The 21340-nt window shown below is 42.2% G+C and overlaps 1 long non-coding RNA gene across 2 annotated transcripts in view; it reads right to left on the reverse strand.

Annotated features, from left to right (window-relative positions):
- Window positions 1–470: 470 nt before the first annotated feature.
- Window positions 471–21340, reverse strand: part of LOC122460398 — a 61378-nt gene continuing 40508 nt past the window's right edge. For both annotated transcript variants that reach the window (XR_006281676.1, XR_006281677.1), the window contains 2 exons: window positions 3382–3450; window positions 471–1939 (listed from right to left, as the gene is read on the reverse strand). This is a non-coding gene — a long non-coding RNA (uncharacterized LOC122460398). The remainder of the gene's footprint in view (window positions 1940–3381; window positions 3451–21340) is intronic.

Below are 21340 nucleotides of genomic sequence, written 5' to 3' on the forward strand. Positions count from 1 at the left end.
AAGACATTAATAGTGTGTCGTGAGGTGGTGTGGTCCCCCGCCACCCCAGACCACTGCACAAGCAGATTTTCCATTTTAAAATTATATATCTCCACTAAGTCACAGTGTGATGTATGATGGGGTTTGCTACTTTGACAGCCCTTCCTACATTAATGATCCTTGCTTATTGGGACTGTGCCATATTATGATTTAATACTCTTTGGCAGTGGTTAATATATGCGTCTGCATTGTATATCATATTCTAAGTTGTGGAAATCCACTGCCTGTTTTCTCAAAGTGGAAAAAAAAAAACATTCTGAATAGACTCCATTCTAAACTTAAGGTAGTTCAACAGTTTTAATCTTTTCTTTTGTATCCCAGAGCATCTTTACAAACACAGGGAGGAGTAGAGTGTTGCTGTTCCCAGCCATTGCTTGTTCCTCCATTCAACCTGGCCTGGTCATGTCTCTGTATACAATGTCCCGATCACTCAACCAATGGTCACCCTCTAGGTCAGACTGACCTTGATTATGTTTTCATTATTTTCTTTAGCACTATATTATCTGTTTGTATTTTGCAGTGTCCTCACCATCTGAATCTTTTCGATAGCAGCAAATCCTGAACCTTGATTTCACATCCAATTCTCTTAATTTCAGAAAATGGAAGGTGTGACATGGAATCATTTTAAGACAAATTAAGAACAAGTCCACTATCTCCATCTTTTGTGATGCCTTTTTCATTTAACGTCGCTGCTTCCAGACCAGAATAATACTGTTAGTACACTGGTTTGGTATTTTTTCCACTTTGGTATCAAATGTAATATTTTTATCAGTCCATAATTTTATCAATTTCTATGCAGTATTTGTAGCTAAAGCACAGCTCCTTTTAATCACATCCTTGATGGAACTATCAGCACAGATCAAATTTCATAGGTACACAAGATTCTACTTCTGATCATTCTTCACCAGTGCTGCATTTCAACACTTTGTTGTCACTTTTCCAAGACGCAAGCTTTGTCTTCTAGACAGTTACTGAGAATTCAAGTGAACTAGACAAATTTTCCAAGGTAGCAAAGAGCATCATTAATTCAAACCTCTGCCATTTGTACCATGTCTGTATAAATGAAGGATTTTAAATTCTAGATCATCTAGCTTATCTAACTTTTTAATGTCTGGTTTAGGAATATAATGAAAACCATTGGTGATTCCATGCCCCCTTGTCTTATACCAAATTTTGATTGGAACCAGTTGCTTAATGTTCTACCAATTCTTTTGGCATTACAGGAGTCTTCAAACACAACTTTTATAGTTCCAGTTATCCTCTCTGAAACACTATCTACTTTTACTAATTTGCATAAAGCTTCTCTCCAAACCAAATCAAAGTAAATGAAAACAGCAACTTCTTTAGTCCTCCCCACCCCACCCCCCACCATCAGATGTCAGTGCATGAATATCAGGTCGATGCAACTTAAGCCTGGTCTGAAGCTGCACACACGGTTCCTCATCTACTTCTTCTAAAACTGGTCTTAATCTGTTGACAATTACTTTCATCATGATTGTTCCTTATACAGATAAGAAGCTTATCCCACTAGTTATTCAGTTAGCAGGATCTCCTTTCTTCAGGATTGGCACAACTACCACCTTCAGCCAGTCATCTTGCTCCCAACTTTCTTGTTTAATTTTTCTTAATGCTTTGATAGCACTTGTCTCGCCAGCTTTTGGCAGCTCAGCCATTATATTGTCTGTTCCTGCAGCTTTCCCACTTTAAACAGCTTCATTGCTCTTTCTATTTCCTCTTCTGATGATGGTTCAGTGCTGATATCCATTCTGCCTTGCAATCTGTCCTGTTCATCTTGTATGACTAGACTGCTTGCATTTGGAGGATTCCGCACTCTCGAAATCCTCCTTTCATACTCCCAGCACCTCACCTCCTTGGCAGTTGTCATCACTTCACCAGTAAGCTTTAAAAAAAAACAAAACAAAAACAAAACAAAAAAAACACGACTTGCTTCATTTTCCTGCTTGTTTTCATACAGCTTAACCTTTATATAATCAATCGCTTTCGTCTTTTGTTTTCTTGTTTTGTTGACAGGGGCGCCATTTCAGCTTTTGGTAGAGTGGACAACTTTAACCAAGATTCCAGGGGCTATAGTACTGACACAAATAAATTTTAAAAAAAACAACCAGCTAACCACCACCACTATCAGGCAGACTAACTACTTTAAACCTTGTGGTACTTCAACAATTTGGATGATGCACAGGAACAATATTTTATTGCACCCTAACTCAAAGATTGTTTCATAGTACCCCACAACTGCAGCACTTTCCATAGCAGCAGTTTTTGTATTCTTACTGCACTTACTGATTTAAATTCCAAATTTAGTAGAAGTGTAATATATACCCGAGGGTCATTAAAGAGGTCAAAATATAAAATAAAATCTTGTAGCAGTAAGATCAAAAGTAAAAATGAAATAAGATGGATCATATTCTGTTCTCATTTACACATCCAGAATAATAATAATGTGGTCAATTTGGTTTTTGACCATCTGGTGAATTCCATTGTGCATGTCTGTGAGGAAACCAAAGTTTCCATTAATCAGACTGTGCATCTCACAGCAAGTTCTTAACCTTTCCCCTTTATCGTTTGCCATTCCGATACGATGTGGTCCAACACTATTCATTAGTTTAACATGTCCACTCCCAATCTTTGCATTAATATCTCCCATTATCAGGATCATATGATTGAGAATCTCATGTTCAGTGCTATCCAACTATCCCCCCTGCCTCTTCCGCTGCTTTTATTGGTGTGGAAGAACAGATCACACTTCTGCATAATGACAGGTTTCAGGGTAGCAGCTGTGTTAGTCTGTATCCACAGAAAGAAAAGCAGGACTTGTGGCACCTTAGAGACTAACACATTTATTTGAGCATAAGTTTTCGTGAGCTACAGCTCACTTCATAGTTAATTGTAGGCCATAGTAAAAACTTTGCTATTACAATCCATTCAGACACCAGTTTACACTGAAATAACTCTTCTTTTGTCCACTGCTGTAGTAATCTCATCTCTGCGTTTCACTTGTCCACAGGAATGTCCAAAGTTAAGTTCAATTTCCAACTGTCAATTAGTCTACATCCAGCCAATGTGTTTTCCGTATGTCAGCAAAGGAAACGTGTAACCTCTTTAATTCTTTTTCTACCAGCTCAGTCTGGCCTGTACCAAATAAAGTCCTAACATCCCAGCTCACAATGTGTAATATGTTTAGAAGTTACCAGAAATCCATGACCATATCCATTTGTGAGGCTTGATTGACCTGGGTCAAAATCTGTATAAATCAGTGTGGCTTGCGGTACTATTTCTATAACAAGTAAGTGTTGGATGTAATGGCTAGTTAAACCAATTCACCTTATCCAGCTCATGGAAATGCTATGTCAGCCTGCTGGCCTACTAGCAACAGGTGTCAGCAGTTCCACCCTAGAGAAAGAGGAGATTGATTAGGTTTGCCCCCTAACCAAGCATTTGCACATAACAGGACTCCGTACCTTTATATATTATTTCTACCTTCAGATTATGTCCCCCAGCTGCTTCCTTTCCCCAACCACCACCACCACCCTATCTTAGAGGGATTATTATTTATTTGCATCATCACACCACAGAGCCCCACTGATAGACTTGTACACCTTGCACTAGATGCTGTACAAACATAGAACAAAAAGATGCTCCCTCCCCCAGGTTCCAGTACCTCTTCACCACAATTTCCTGTGTACCAGTTAGTTGAACTGAAATCTGAATTACACAAAACATTGCTTTCAGATGAGTGGTTAAGTGTATTAGGACTAAATACAAAGATACAAGCAGATCATGTGTTAGAGGAGACCAGCATTCATGGGGGCTAACAAACAAATAAACAGTCAGAGCTGCTCAAAATTATGAAGGCAACTAATTAGTTGCAGTCTGAGCACACTCATGAGGAACAATATCAGTACATGAAAAACAAGTTGGTGGAAAGCAGAGAGACATTACAAAATCTTGATCATTCAAAGAAATTAATACAACAGAAGGTACAACTGACAGCACAAACAGGTTTGCTATGAAAAATATTGGGTAACATCACAGACTAATTGAAGTTAGTGTCAAAGTTCCCATTGACTTCAGTGGTGCCAGGATTTCACCCATGATAATAAATATTTTTTTAAAAAACAAAACAATTAGGTGCATGTGTGTGTGTGCGCACGCGCAAGTGTGCATGCGAACAAATTTCCTCAGGTACTATATCTGGTATTTTGGGAAGGAATTTGTTGTGCAAATTGCTGCCAGGCACGCCAGCTAGACCAAGTATATTTCTGCTTCTCAACATGATGCTAGTGAACTAAAAGCAGGAACTAAGTCACTCGAAAGGTTATTTCATATACAAGCGAGCCCATTGGCAGTTTCTCTCCTTTACATTGGAAGTCTCACAGAGAAAGTGCTGCAGAGGCTCCAGCAGATGTACTGAACTGTGCAGGCTCCTGCCACTAATTTTGTTTTTCAGTTATTTTGCTGAAGAAAGCACTGACTGTTCGGGAGTTTTATAACAAGTCAAGCTTTCTGACAATATTTATATTTTTTCTTTCCTGAAAACAAGTTTGACTACACAAATCCTGACAGGTTTCAGAGTAGCAGCTGTGTTAGTCTGTATTCGCAAAAAGAAAAGGAGTACTTGTGGCACCTTAGAGACTAACGAATTTATTAGAGCATAAGCTTTCGTGAGCTACAGCTCACTTCATCGGATGCATTTGGTGGAAAAATAAAAAAAGTTTTTTTTTCTACCAAATGCATCCGATGAAGTGAGCTGTAGCTCACGAAAGCTTATGCTCTAATAAATTCATTAGTCTCTAAGGTGCCACAAGTACTCCTTTTCTTTTTTCAGATATTCTTGTTAACTGCTGGAAATAGTCTACCTTGCTTGTCACCAGGAAAGGTTTTCCTCCTTTCCCCTCCCTGCTGCTGGTGATGGCTTATCTTAAGTGATCACTCTCCTTACAGTGTGTATAAACCCATTGTTTCATGTTCTCTGTGTGTGTATATCAATCTCCCCTCTGTTTTTTCCACCAAATGCATCGGATGAAGTGAGCTGTAGCTCACGAAAGCTTATGCTCTAATAAATTTGTTAGTCTCTAAGGTGCCACAAGTACTCCTTTTCTTTTTACACAAATCCTAGGTATGTTTTCCTGAAAAGTGGGCATAGACATACAGCTGTGCATCTTGCTGCTATTAAAGATTCCCCCACCTCCCAATTACTGTATTTAACAGTCTCCACTATTAAGTTTCAGAACAAATCATGCCAGCTGGCATGATTTTTCTTTTTACCTTTAAAACCAGCCTTACTGGAAAATTATAGAAAAGGGTGTATTGTAAGAGGATAAATCTACATTCTGACTTGAAATAGCCCTGCTATTTCAGTCTCAGGCCTCTCCAGTGAGATGATTTTGTAGTTAATTGGTAACCTCAAGTGTACACGTTTATGCTTCCTTCCCACAAAACCCATGCTATCATCCTCCAATGCAGACTGTTAGACTCCCAATCCAATCTTGGCCCACTGGATTCCTCTAAACCAATGCCCTACTGTTGTAATACTTTGTTTTGCCTGCGCTGATAGGCCTCATGCTTTGATTACTCCTATACAGCAGCAGGTACAAAGAATGATTCACTTGTGCTGAGGTTTACTCCTATACAGATAGCCATAAAGAAAAGGAGTACTGGTGGCACCTTAGAGACTAACAAATTTATTAGAGCATAAGCTTTCGTGAGCTACAGCTCACTTCATCGGATGCATTTGGTGGAAAAAACAGAGGAGAGATTTATATACACACACACACACAGAGAACATGAAACAATGGGTTTATCATACACACTGTAAGGAGAGTGATCACTTAAGATAAGCCATCACCAGCAGCAGGGGGGGGAAAGGAGGAAAACCTTTCATGGTGACAAGCAAGGTAGGCTAATTCCAGCAGTTAACAAGAATATCAGAGGAACAGTGGGGGGTGGGGTGGGAGGGAGAAATACCATGGGGAAATAGTTTTACTTTGTGTAATGACTCATCCATTCCCAGTCTCTATTCAAGCCTAAGTTAATTGTATCCAGTTTGCAAATTAATTCCAATTCAGCAGTCTCTCGTTGGAGTCTGTTTTTGAAGCTTTTTTGTTGAAGTATAGCCACTCTTAGGTCTGTGATCGAGTGACCAGAGAGATTGAAGTGTTCTCCAACTGGTTTTTGAATGTTATAATTCTTGACGTCTGATTTGTGTCCATTCATTCTTTTACGTAGAGACTGTCCAGTTTGGCCAATGTACATGGCAGAGGGGCATTGCTGGCACATGATGGCATATATCACATTGGTAGATGTGCAGGTGAACGAGCCTCTGATAGTGTGGCTGATGTGATTAGGCCCTATGATGGTATCCCCTGAATAGATATGTGGACAGAGTTGGCAACGGGCTTTGTTGCAAGGATAGGTTCCTGGGTTAGTGGTTCTGTTGTGTGGTGTGTGGTTGCTGGTGAGTATTTGCTTCAGATTGGGGGGCTGTCTGTAAGCAAGGACTGGTCTGTCTCCCAAGATCTGTGAGAGTGATGGCTCGTCCTTCAGGATAGGTTGTAGATCCTTGATGATGCGTTGGAGAGGTTTTAGTTGGGGGCTGAAGGTGATGGCTAGTGGCGTTCTGTTGTTTTCTTTGTTGGGCCTGTCCTGTAGTAGGTGACTTCTGGGTACTCTTCTGGCTCTGTCAATCTGTTTCTTCACTTCAGCAGGTGGGTATTGTAGTTGTAGGAATGCATGATAGAGATCTTGTAGGTGTTTGTCTCTGTCTGAGGGGTTGGAGCAAATGCGGTTATATCGTAGCGCTTGGCTGTAGACAATGGATCGAGTGGTATGATCTGGATGAAAGCTAGAGGCATGTAGGTAGGAATAGCGGTCAGTAGGTTTCCGATATAGGGTGGTGGTTATGTGACCATCGCTTATTAGCACCGTAGTGTCCAGGAAGTAGATCTCTTGTGTGGACTGTTCCAGGCTGAGGTTGATGGTGGGATGGAAATTGTTGAAATCATGGTGGAATTCCTCAAGAGCTTGTTTTCCATGGCTCCAGATGATGAAGATGTCATCAATGTAGCGCAAATAGAGTAGGGGCATTAGGGGACGAGAGCTGAGGAAGCGTTGTTCTGTCAGCCATAAAAATGTTGGCATACTGTGGGGCCATGCGGGTACCCATCGCAGTGCCGCTGATTTGAAGGTATACATTGTCACCAAATGTGAAATAGGTATGGGTCAGGACAAAGTCACAAAGTTCAGCCACCAGGTTAGCCGTGACAGTATCGGGGATACTGTTCCTGACGGCTCGTAGACCATCTTTGTGTGGAATGTTGGTGTAGAGGGCTTCTACATCCATAGTGGCTAGGATGGTGTTTTTAGGAAGATCACCAATGGACTGTAGTTTCCTCAGGAAATCGGTGGTGTCTTGAAGATAGCTGGGAGTGCTGGTAACGAAGGGCCTGAGGAGGGAGTCTACATAGCCAGACAATCCTGCTGCCAGGGTGCCAATGCCTGAGATGATGGGGCATCCAGGATTTCCAGGTTTATGGATCTTGGGTAGCAGATAGAATACCCCAGGTCGGGGCTCCAGGGGTGTGTCTGTGCGGATTTGTTCTTGTGCTTTTTCAGGGAGTTTCTTGAGCAAATGCTGTAGTTTCTTTTGGTAACTCTCAGTGGGATCAGAGGGTAATGGCTTGTAGAAAGTGGTGTTGGAGAGCTGCCTAGTAGCATCCCACCATCAACCTCAGCCTGGACCAGTCCACACAAGAGATCCACTTCCTGGACACTACGGTGCTAATAAGCAATGGTCACATAAACACCACCCTATATCGGAAACCTACTGACCGCTATTCCTACCTACATGCCTCTAGCTTTCATCCAGATCATACCACTCGATCCATTGTCTACAGCCAAGCGCTACGATATAACCGCATTTGCTCCAACCCCTCAGACAGAGACAAACACCTACAAGATCTCTATCATGCATTCCTACAACTACAATACCCACCTGCTGAAGTGAAGAAACAGATTGACAGAGCCAGAAGAGTACCCAGAAGTCACCTACTACAGGACAGGCCCAACAAAGAAAACAACAGAACGCCACTAGCCATCACCTTCAGCCCCCAACTAAAACCTCTCCAACGCATCATCAAGGATCTACAACCTATCCTGAAGGACGAGCCATCACTCTCACAGATCTTGGGAGACAGACCAGTCCTTGCTTACAGACAGCCCCCCAATCTGAAGCAAATACTCACCAGCAACCACACACCACACAACAGAACCACTAACCCAGGAACCTATCCTTGCAACAAAGCCCGTTGCCAACTCTGTCCACATATCTATTCAGGGGATACCATCATAGGGCCTAATCACATCAGCCACACTATCAGAGGCTCGTTCACCTGCGCATCTACCAATGTGATATATGCCATCATGTGCCAGCAATACCCCTCTGCCATGTAGATTGGCCAAACTGGACAGTCTCTACGTAAAAGAATGAATGGACACAAATCAGACGTCAAGAATTATAACATTCAAAAACCAGTTGGAGAACACTTCAATCTCTCTGGTCACTCGATCACAGATCTTAGAGTGGCTATACTTCAACAAAAAAGCTTCAAAAACAGACTCCAACGAGAGACTGCTGAATTGGAATTAATTTGCAAACTGGATACAATTAACTTAGGCTTGAATAGAGACTGGGAATGGATGAGTCATTACACAAAGTAAAACTATTTCCCCATGGTATTTCTCCCTCCCACCCCACCCCCCACTGTTCCTCTGATATTCTTGTTAACTGCTGGAATTAGCCTACCTTGCTTGTCACCATGAAAGGTTTTCCTCCTTTCCCCCCCCTGCTGCTGGTGATGGCTTATCTTAAGTGATCACTCTCCTTACAGTGTGTATGATAAACCCATTGTTTCATGTTCTCTGTGTGTGTGTGTATATAAATCTCTCCTCTGTTTTTTCCACCAAATGCATCCGATGAAGTGAGCTGTAGCTCACGAAAGCTTATGCTCTAATAAATTTGTTAGTCTCTAAGGTGCCACCAGTACTCCTTTTCTTTTTGCGAATACAGACTAACACGGCTGCTACTCTGAAACAGATAGCCATGAAAGTTTATGCAACACTGATGTCCTATTTTGAAGGCTTAGTAAGAACCTCAGTGTTTGGACCTTTTCTGGCTATTTGCAGACAACATTTACTCTTAGGTTGAAAACTCTTTACTAGTTATATTATCAGTTTCTAAAAGAAGTGCAGTACTGCTGACCAGGAGCATTTCTACAAAAAGTTAAGTGCTTACACATTCAGATAAGCAGAGGTAACAACATCTGGTCACTCCCAATAAGTTTACAATTTTCACTACTATTCTGTCCTATCCCTACCTCTTACTCCATGGGAGTCTATCAGATTCACTGTTGGGCTTTGGGTTGCTATTTAGTTTGAATGTCATGATACTCTGGGCCTTGTTAGTAATGCACCCTAGACTGCATATTGGACCACGGACAGGAGTACTTGGATCAATTTCCAAGGACCCTTTTACACATCAATTTGGCTAACTAGCAATAACTTTAAAACATCTCCCAATAATACATATTAACCCGTTCAACTAAAAAAGACTCAAAAATGGCTTTTATAGTTCTTGCAGAGTAAACTTTAAAAATAGGCTTTGAAAGTATAGCTTTAGAAGAAAGAACTCCATAAAAGCAGAGAAGAAAGTCAAAGGAAAAAAATCTCTCATATTTGCCAAATATTTTCACTGTCTGAGTACCAATGGACCATTAAGCTCGACATGGCAGCTGGAGGATTCAAAATTCAGTGGCTAAGAATTGAAGAGCTTCTGGGCTTCCCTCCTAGGAAAGGATTTTTCTGCTTGCAGAAGAGGCCCAAAGCCACACAATTAGATCTGGGTGAATAAAAAAGCTGTCAAACATTTATTTGATCATTTGTAAAATGTTTTCTTCTTCTGTAAAATTGATCCATTACAGTAGGTAAGAAAGTAACAGACACGTGTGTACAACAACACATTGTAGCTGGACATGAAGCTGTGCAAAGTCAACCTCTTTAATCCAAGAATAACATGTCAAGTTCATACACCTTCTTTTACAAAGATACCCAAAGCATTATGTTATGTAATACCATTGCAAATGTGTCATTTTCCCCATAAGAATCAGGCCAATATACTCTTGCATTTCTGTCTGCTCTGTTTATTTTAGTCACTAACACATACATGCTTCTCTACCTTATCAACCAACCACGACATGCTTAGAACAAAATTGTGTCTAATGTCTGACAGATGTCAGTAGTTTAACTGAAAACATTTGTATTTTGCTTTTGGAACTGTACAAAAATGTCATTAAAAAGTGATGATGAACCAAATTTTACACAACTGTGCAGCCTCTCCCTGACACCCAAGGTCTCACATGGTAGGAAGCCCATTATTTCAAAACCTTCCAGTCATTACAACATTCAGCACTTAAGTCCATTAAGACAGAAATAGCAGATAAGCATAAAGTAAAGCTGACAAACTGTTTAATAATGTCTTGCAATCCCAGCCACATTTGAAAATCTACCGGGGAACCACAGGGAACTTTCCATGCTAGCAAAAGAGAAAAGTGAATTGCTTTAAGACTGAACTGGTGAAAGAGCAAATGAAGGTTTTGTATACAGCAGAAAAGGCAGATACGCTTTATTGCTACAGTAGTTTTATATTGCCATTATTAGTATCCAAGGTAAAAATAAGGATGGGATAGTATACAAGAAAACTCCTGTTAATAATCACACACTAGTAAGTCAGTTTCTGCTAATCATGTCTTCAGATAGACAAGGTGAGTCAGGTATTATCTTTTATTGGACCAGTTTCTGTTGGTGACACTCACAAGCTTTCAAGATTGCAGATCTCTTCTTCAGGTCTGGAAAACACACTCTGTCACAGCTAAATACAAGGTGAACAGAATGTTTAGCATACGTAGTTAAATGCATTTAAAGGGACCATTCAAAGTGAAGCGGCTCATTAACCCCTCTCTAGTCAAGGGGGGGAAAGGGTGAATAGGTTATAAATTATTGTAATAAACCATAAATTCAGTGTCTCTAATCAGTCCATGATTTTTAGTGTTGAGCAAAGTTATGAGTTTAAGCTCCCAGGCTCATCTTTTCAATGTGTTGTCCTCTAAACAAACCTGCACAAGGACCGAGAGCTCAGATATAGAGTGATTGCTTTGTGAAAACTGTGCATCCACATGACATGGTGTTTTTGTCTTATGTTATTTTTCTGTGAGGGTTCATTCAAGAGCGTAGTGATTGTCTCGTTGCACCCACAGTTATTATGGTAGTTAGTGCACTGGAAAAGGTACACCATATGTTGTGATAGGCATGTGTAGAACCAATGGATCTTGAAAGGTGTGTTGCAGGGTTGTTGAACATTGAAACCCTGGAGATATGTCTGCAGGTTTTGCACCTGCTGTTCTAGAAGGGTGTCCTGGTCTATGGAGACTTCTGTGAGGAGTTTGCTTCTGATGAGCTTCCCCACAGACCAGGACACACCAACTCAGAGGCACCAGACCCTTCCAGAACAGGTGCAAAAAGAACTATCAGAAAATATTACATTCCCGTAAGTAAAATGGTTATGACTCATGATTGACTCAAATCAATCACTTGGTAAGACTGCAATTTTAATGTTCACAAAGAGAACAAAGATTATTTTGACATCAGAAGTCAATAAGCAGTCCATAGCAGTTATGGACTTCTTACATCAAGCTTTAGAAAGAGCTACTCAGAAAAAAAAATTCACACGTGTGTGTGATTTTTTTTATTATATATTTGATATATATTAGTTCTGGGAGAGTCCCATTCTTTATGAATGAATGATAGAATGCCTTTTAGAAAAAAAAAGATTTTAAAAGTAGTGGAGTAGTTGCTTTATGTTGATTCTGCATTCAACCAGGAATGCTTTTGAATGAATGTAAGCCACCACACTAATTTAGTATACTTCTGACTATTTTTGTGCAAGTAATGGATGTATTAATATACAAGCTATTTTTAAAATTAGGAATTTGTCTCTAAAGTTGACTACACACCTCAGATATACGCTAGCCTGTGTATGTTTTTGATCCATACATCTGATGATTAATCACCAGAAGTCCATATTAGTCATGGGAAAGCCTCACAAGACTTAAAGCTGATTCAGGTATCCAAGAGTTCAGATGTTTATTAGAACAATTTCAGTCCCCAATCCAACTGAGATTCCCTACCTTCTTCACAAAATTCTTCCAATGACCAGCTCTGCTTTTCCCTGTTTTTCATGCAAACATCATCTTGCTCCTACATCAGTTTTTAATCTTACGAGCAGTAACTTTTCTGAAAAGTAGTTCATTTGGGATATAATTGCCAGGGAAGTACCATATCATATGCAAGAATGAATGGAGCATTGGCAATAGTACCAGTGGAAAGGGAATCAATTTCAATTATCCACCTACTCCAAGCAGGAGAAGGAAAGTGGCCACTCCCCCAACAACCTGGACTGGAGTGTATTGCATAGTGATGGAAGCTTCCATGTCAATTTAACAACAGTTCTGAAAGATCAGTGTGGAGGATGAACACACACTCAGGCCAGCACTTATCGGGTCATACTAGTTCACCCCCTCTAAGTACCTCTCTGCTTATGGTTATCTGATGAACTTGAAGCTCATGGATTCATCTGCTGAAGTGTATATTAGTAATATGGGCGATGTACATGATGCAATTAGTCATAATGAAATGGCCAAGTTGAGAGAACTGCTAAGCACTGCAAGCCACAGCTAGCTCACACGCAACTCTTGGTGGGAGGAGTACAACTATTGTCATTATTGATTCATCTGCCTAAAAGTTCACTTTTAGCACCAGGAATGCAGCATATTTTATATGAATTTAACCAGATTTAGAAAAAGATTGTTTCTCCACCTAAACAGCTGCTTCTTGATTAATTTGTTTTCTTTCAGAAATTGGTCTGTCTTTCTATGGGGGAGGTGGCAAAGTCTTTGGATGACAGAGCATTTTATTGTAGTTTGTTTTTTTAAAAACAAACTACATTTTCTTAGCAGGGTAAATAGTTTACAAGACCAAACAATACAGTGCACCATCACCCAGCTCCCCTGCTGATGAGAACAGTGTGTCTCAAAAATAAGGAGCACCTTGTAAAGTTGGGCAAACCAGAGCTACTACAGCTATGTCAGAAAATAATTTTATGAAAGAAAAGAGCTCCGCAGGTAAAACTTGCTTTATAGGAAGTTCTTCTTTACAGAAAGTTGCCACTATGTGTCACTTTCTCCTTATCTTTGGAGCAGCTCCACCTTATTTACATGTGAACAGACCTTGGTCTGATCCAGGAGGACAAACTGATCTGTTTTATTAATTTAGGTAAACTATATAGGCCAAAAGAGTCAACGGTGTTAACGTGACACTGTCACTGTCCAACACTGAACCATTTTCCCCTATATATATACACACATACACACATATACACACACAATTATACGAGAGACCTACATTATACAAGGATGTGTGTCTTTCTAAAACACTGGCCACTACACCCAAGACAAAATACAGCATGTGAGCTGGCTTATCATCTGATGTAATAATTGGGCCTGTAAATTTACCCTAATTATGAGCCTAACTGTAGAAAAGTGACAAAAAGTTTATTAAAAAGTGTCATAACAACCTTTATCAATAATTGTTGATGGGAAAAGGTGCAATAGGGATACAGACAATCAGTCTAAACAAAAAAGGTCTACTGCTATAATTCAGGACTATGAATCATATCTGGTAAACAAGAGAAGTACGGACTGGAAATCAGTGGACCAAAATTGCTGGAAGTTATCTTGTTCACCAGTGAGGCTTAACACAGGGACATACTATTCCACTCATCATTTTTTTTTTGGAGTCCTTAAAAGTAAAGACTTTGCAGAAGCTAATACAACAATTGCTGACTGAAAGAATGGGAAGGAGTGAGCTTCACCTACATAGCTGCTACTCCACCATCTTTTCTCAGAGCCTGAGAACCACCATGATATCATTGGGGCTTGTGAGAAGTCCTGGGCATGACAAAAACACCATGTCTCTGTAGAATCTGCTTTAGCCATCCGAGACTGTCTTTTGCAAAACTGCTGAGTATGACTGAACAGGCAAACTAAAAGCAATACACTAAACAACCTGATGCAGGTACAAGTTTGCCAGATCTCAGAGGGCTGATTATACTATGTGCTCTGTGTGCGTTTTTCCAGCAATAAAATTGCAAGTGAAGTCAACACCAGAGACTGAAGCTGCATTATCTTCACTGTACTTTTCTTTCTGTCCTGTGTACGTTTGTCTTGTTTTGTCTTCTAGGAAGTGAGACTCAACAAGTGCAGCTCAACTTTTTTTTTCCCCCATTATTACTATCTTTAATACCATATAAAAGACTGTCAAACAGTGGGTTTTTCCCCTTATAAAAAAATATCTCTAAACTAAACTAAAGGAAAAGGGAACAATGGATATTGTTAAAATGAAAACCTTAATGTTTTACTTTTCAAATGCTGTAGCCTTTTTAACTTTTGTATCTTGGTTTCTTTGCGAAGGTATTAATCAGGCCTGGGTGTCTGTATACCAAGCCCCAAAACCTTGTTTAAAACTGTTTATTCCTGACTCTACAAATCAATCGGCATATGCCCTGAAGCATGATGTTTAATGGCCTGTAACAGTGTGGTACAGTATAACGTTGACCCATCCTGTTAGTAAGTGATGGAGCTATGCAAGAGTGATTGATTAGATACTCAGACTCATTGTAGCAAGTGTGGCTTATTAACTCCATTTTAGAGAGAAGGGAGATGACAATGACCCTGACTTCCAAGTTATAAAATATAGCCATAGAAATATAGCCATATTTCTTAGAAATATTTAGTTCAGGAAATCATAGTAAAAACTAGAGACTGACCAAGATTAAAAAAGCTGCTCTATGCAGGTACTCAAAAGGTACCTTTCCAGCTAGCTAGCTCACTGAGTATTCAGCAAATATTCAATACTCTACATATTACCTCCACCCCAAAACACTCACAGTTTAGGAATGTGTGGGCATTGATATAGCAGTGTAGAGGTGGTCACAGGAAATCCCAGAAACACAGAAAATATAGGTATAGACCTTTCCTTCTGTTATCATTAAAGGAGACAGCCAGTAGCAAATGAAGGCTGGTTCAGGGTGCTAGTCGGGGGTCCATTCCCAGCTTTGTCACATACTTCCTGTGTGACACCTTAGGCAAGTCACTTAAGCCTCTCTGGGCCTCTAGTTACCCCTCTATAAGATGGAGATAATAGTACTACTCTACCTCACAAATGTGAGAAGGGATAAACTACATTGAAGTGCTCAGATTCTTCAGTAATATGAGCCACATAGAATCCTAGGATTGAAAGGGACCTCGAGAGGTTTTCTAATCCAGTCCCCTGAAAGGGACTATCTTTGACAGGTATTTGTCTAATGTCTCTTAAAAATGCCCAATGATGGAGATTCTACAACCTCTCTAGGCAATTTATTCCAGTGCGTAAGCACCCTGACAGGAAGTTTTTCATAATGTCCAACCCAAACTGCCCTTGCTGCAATTTAAGCCCATCGCTTCTTGTCCTATCCTCAGAGGTTAAAGAAAATATTTTTTCTCCCTCCTCCTTGTAACAACCTTTTATGTACCTCAGTCTTCTCTTCTCTAAAACAAATCCAGTTTTTTCAATCTTCCCTCATAATTCATGTTTTCTAGACCTTTAATCATGTTGCTCTTCTCTGGACTTTCTTCAGTTTGTCCACATCTTTCCTGAAATGTGGTGCCCAGGACTGGACACACTACTCCAGCTGAAACCTAATCAGCACCGGACAGAGCTAGGGTTGCCACGTGTCTAATCGCACAAAACCACACACCCTTGCCCCGCCGTTTCCCTGGAGCCCTGCCCATTCTCCAAGGCCCAGCCCCCTGCTCACTCCATCCCCCTTCCCTCTGTCACTCGTTCTCTGCCACCCTCACTCACTTTCACCGCGCTGGGGAAGGGGTTAGGGTGTGGGCTCTGGGGTGGGGCTAAGGGGTTTGAGGTGCAGGAGGGGAGATCTGGGCTGGGGCCGAGGGGGCTCAGAGCTGGGGTGGGGTGCAGGTTCTGGAGGAAGTTCCAGCATGGGACAGGGGTTGGGGTGCAGGACAGGGTTCAGGATAGGGGCTCCGGCCAGGCAGCACTTACCTCAGGCAGCTCCCAGTCAGTGGCACAGTGGGGCTAAGGAAGGCCCCCAGAAGTGGCCAGCATGTCCCTGCAGCCCCTAGGCAGAGGGGCCAGGGGGCTCTGTTCGCTGCCCACCCCCAAGGCACTACCCCCACAGTTCCCGTTGGCCACAGTTCTTGGCCAATCCGAGCTGGCGCTCAGTCCCCATGCTCACCCCTGTGCCTAGGAGCCAGACATTCCAGCTGCTTCCGGGAGCCACACAGAGCCAGAGTAGGCAGGGAGCCTGCCTTAGCCCCGATGCACCGCCGACCATTTTAACAGCGCCGCTAGGGTCCCTTTTTTGACCGGGTGTTCCGGTTGAAAACCAGACACCTGGCAACGCAAGGTAGAGCAGAGGCATTACTTCTGGTCTTGCTTACAGCACTCCTGCTAATACATCCCAGAATGATGTTTGCTCTTTTTTGCACAACAGCGTTACACTGTTGACTCATATTTAGCTTTGATCCACTATGACCCCCAGATTCTTTTCTGTGGTACTCCTTCATAGGCTGTCATTTCCCATTTTTTGGGTGTGCACCTGATTGTTCCTTCTTAAGTGGAGTACTTTGCATTTGTCCTTCTTGAATTTAATCCTATTTACTTCAGACCATTTCTCCAGTTTGTTCAGATCATTTTGAACTTTAATCTTATCCTTCAAAGCACTTGCAACTCCTCCCAGCTTGGTATCATCTGCAAACTTTATAAGTGTACTCTATATGCCATTATCTAAATCATTAATGAAGATATTGATGGACCCAGACCCAGAGCTGATTCCTGTGGGACTGCACTCAATATATCCTTCCAACTTGACCATGAACAACTGATAACTACTCTAGGAACAGTTTTCCAACCAGTTATGCCAGTTCCAACTGATGGTGGAGAAGCCTGGGAAAACAGAGAAGAGGGAAGGAAAGAACCAAGGAAATTTAACATTTATAATTGGCAGTTGTTTTACTGAGGGCGGGGGTATGCAGTGGGGAGAATGCACAAACAAGATATTTACTGACAAAGTGATTAAAAATTAAACAAAAATGAAAAGTCTAAAAGACAAAAGGATCTAGAAAAAATGCTTACTGTAGTTTAAGGTGTAGCAAACACTAAATGCTTTGGAGAACTGATTTAAAATGGGGGATTACTAAATTTAAGAGAGATATGAAAAGCAAATTTTTACATTTTAGTACACAGATTCAAGCTAATTTTTTCCATTTTACTGTATTAAATTAGCACCTGTATAGCAGTTTCTTTAAACTTTAAAGAATTGCGGGGACCCAAGATCTAAAATGATCATTTCCTACATTTATGTGCTACCTCCAAAAGCATGTAGCTAGCAAGTTTCAGCAGCACAATGACAAATATATTCCCAGAGTCATGTTTAATTCAACCATAAAAGACTGCAACCACTTAACACCACCATGCAAAAAAAATCTGATTTGTGCTCAGTCATTAGGAAGGAATTCAGACACCAGCCAATAGGGAGTTGCTGGCAGTGTCCTGAGCTATGTGAATACTTATTCCATTATTTGTTTCTGTTCACAAATTAATTTGTGGAGATCAATCACACAATGTACTGGTTGTCTGGCAGAGCAGCATATATTTAAACAGTTAGTGCTTCATTTCAGTTTAAAAGGACTCACACAAGGATTGCAGGGTGAAGGCTTCCAGAGCCATATTCATCTCATTTGTTTTGGTTCACATTGGGTTCTGCAATCTTTGCTTGGTTCATTTGCTGAGTTTTGCTTCGAGTTTCAGATGTGAACAAAGCAAAGCAAAGCTAATCCTATATCTTGTAGGGCCCTAACCATTCCCTCCCCACCTGGGATCAAATCCTTTTACCTCCAAGTAGACAGGATGCCCTTAGTCATTGCCTGTTTACCTCTGTCTTTCAGGCACTTTCCCTTATGCTTTTGTAAGACTGAAATCTGATGCCCTCATACATGAACCAGGAAGCCCAGAGTGGGACCAAAGCCATCCAGACATTTCCCTTTATTGGTAGAATTTACAAGCAAGCAGCATAGCTCTTTGGGGCAGAGACCCTCTTTGTTCTCTGTTTGTACAGCATCTAGCACAATGTGGTCACAGTCCATGATAAATGAATAATAATGGGTTTGAGGGAATCCATCTGAGCCAAATTTTCAGTTTGTAATAAATCCTGAAGCCAGTCAAGCATCTCATGATTTCATCCACCAACGTTTACACAGCTCTATCATGTTCACAAATAAATGCAAGAGGTTCTTAAATTAGCAGCAGTACCCACATCTATTGATGTGTTAGTTATATTAGTAGACAAGCCCCAAGAAATATGGGTTCTATATAAAACTGGTTGAAAATTTTATAATGGAACAGTTTTCCATCAAATCAGCATTTTCTTACAAAAATCAAAATGTGTTATGGAAATGCATTGATTTTGTTTCAATTAGAGCAAAGCATTTCATTTGGACTTTATCATTTTGTTGGGGACACCAGGCATGGCCACTAGGTAACTCAAGGGGATGGAAGACCCCTCGCTCTAGGCCCAGATGGCCCCCCCTTCCCTTTTCTGCCCGGAGACACTCACAGCGGTCACGCTGAGAAGTTTGCAACAGTGTATTGCAGGCGCAGACTGGCTGGAGCAAGATTAGGTCAAGCAGGACAGGAATGTTAGATAATGCTGAACAAACAACTCCATATATGGGGGAATAGATAAGAGGAAAAAGGGGAACTGGCTGGTATACCGGATTGGCTATATGGATACTCAGGGCAGCTTGCTATTGGGTAAGTATGCTAAAGAATGAATGTATAAAATATGTGTAACTGCTTGCACTGGTGTGCAGGATTTGAGATTGTCGTCTCCCTGTACCGCTTGAAGCTTCAAATAAAACTTTTCTACTTCTCCACCCCGTTGTGATTATTGGGTGACGCGCACCGGGCAACGAATCCAGCTGTTGCTTGCCTCGGGCATTTTGTGCCAGCAACAGTTTTTGGTGTCCCTGGGTGGGCTAGAGACTACAACACAAGCCTTGCCCGGATCCCTTGCGGGGACCGGCAGGTGAGGATTCCAACCGACGCCCAGTGCACACCGGTGTGATTCCCGGGGGCCTCGGAGGGGCATAGCCCAACCGGCCCCGTAGGGCACAACGGTGCAATGCGCCTGATAAGTGGAGAAGTGCCGCGGGCGATGGTGGGGAACCGGTCCTTCGGATAAGGTAGGAACCTTTTGAAATCCGGATTGTCTGCTTTGTTTTGAACCTGGGGATGCCCAGAGTTACTCTGTAGGCATGTAACAGGGACAGAGCTCAGGAGGGAGAGCACAGTGTATGCCCCTAGAGTGTATCCTAGCAAATTGGAAGGTAATTGGATCGGATCAGATGACTAAGAATAAATTAAAATGATACTGTACAGTTGACTGGCCTCAATATCAACTAGAGGACCAGGAGCGGTGGCCACCAGGAGGGTCAATTAATTACAATCCGATCCTCCAGTTACTTTTGTTCTGTCAGCGAACGGGGAAATGGAATGAACATCTGTATGCGCACTTGCTTTTGGCTTTGTGTAATCGATCCGATGTCTTACAGCGATGTAATTTGACTCCGACTGGTTCGGTAGTGGCTAATGTTAGTCCCCAGATCCCCACCTCAACTGTGATGGCAGGTCCGGTGTCCCCTTCGGCCCCCATGCCCCCACCTGATAGGGCCCCTACAGTGGGCTTATATCCTTTACTTACTGAAACTAAGATCTCCCGTACTGGCACAGGTGAGCGTTCGGCCACGACTATGCAGGTCTATACCCATGTGCCCTTTAACCCTATGGATTTGGCTGCTTTCAAAGTACAGGCAGGGGAGTTTTCCACCAACCCGAGTAGGTTTATTTCAGTTTTTGAGGGCTGCCTTAGCAGCTATAAGCTGGATTGGGACAATTGCAACGTCCTCCTGTGCACCTTATTGTCTGAGGTCAAACGACAACAGGTCATGTCCAAGGCAAGGGAGGAGGCACAGAGACGGTACGACCAGGATTGTAATAATGTCCCTGTCCCGGATGAGCAGGTCCCCTGAGTAGACCCCAGGTGGAACCCAAATGATTCTGCGGGTATGACACGGCTTACCACCTAGAAGCAGTTGCTTTTGCATGGACTCCGTCACTCGGCTGTCCGACATAATAATTGGGCAAAACCATATGAGGTAATGCAGGATCTAAAGGAAAGCCCAGGGGCCTTCCTACAGCGTATTCGGGATGCTATTTGACAGAACACCAATGCAGACCCTGATGATCAGGAAACTGAGGCAATCATTAAGGGAATTTTCACGAGCAGAGCAGCCCCTGATATTAAGAGAAAGTTACAGAAAAAAAGAGGCTCTAATGGGCATGACCATGGCACAAATCTTAGAGACTGCAAACCGAGCTTATAGTCTAAGGGAGGCAGAAAAGGAGAAAAAGCAAGTTAGAATGATGGTAGTGGCAGTGCAAGCCGGCACTACGGGAAGTGGCTGGGGAGGAAGGGGCCGTGGACGCAGACGTCCAGGCCCGCAGGAGAGATGACTGGGTCGCAACCAGTGTGCCTTGTGTAGACAAGAGGGACACTGGAAGAATGAGTGCCCAGAGAGGAATGGAAAGGGGGGGCGCCCCTATGATGGCAATGGAGGAACAGGAATAGGGGTGTCAGGGGGGACGGACTGCCCTGCCCCCGGAACCCCGAGTAAAGATGCAGGTGGGAAGTTCGGAAATAGACTTTTTAGTGGACTCTGGAGCGGCACGAACTGCCGTGAATCGACCCCTTCAGTTGCTGGTAGCAGACTCCCTTACCTGGTGGGCACCACAGGCAGAGGCACCAAGTGCCCAGGGTATGCCCCAGCAGAATGCGCTTTGGGAAATATGACTATATCCCACAAACTGGTCTGTCTCCCCGAGTGCCCGACGCCTCTGCTGGGACGGGATCTGCTTTGTCTCCTAGGCGCCACCTTGCAGTTTCCTCCAGACGAAATAACCCTTACCCTACCCCCTGAGAATGCATGGATCATGACCCTAACAGTTGAGCCCTCAGCTGTGCAAGCCCCAGAATGGAGCCTGTGGGAAGACC

The sequence above is a fragment of the Dermochelys coriacea genome, chromosome 5, assembly GCF_009764565.3.
Source record: "Dermochelys coriacea isolate rDerCor1 chromosome 5, rDerCor1.pri.v4, whole genome shotgun sequence".
NCBI classification, from domain to species: domain Eukaryota; kingdom Metazoa; phylum Chordata; order Testudines; family Dermochelyidae; genus Dermochelys; species Dermochelys coriacea.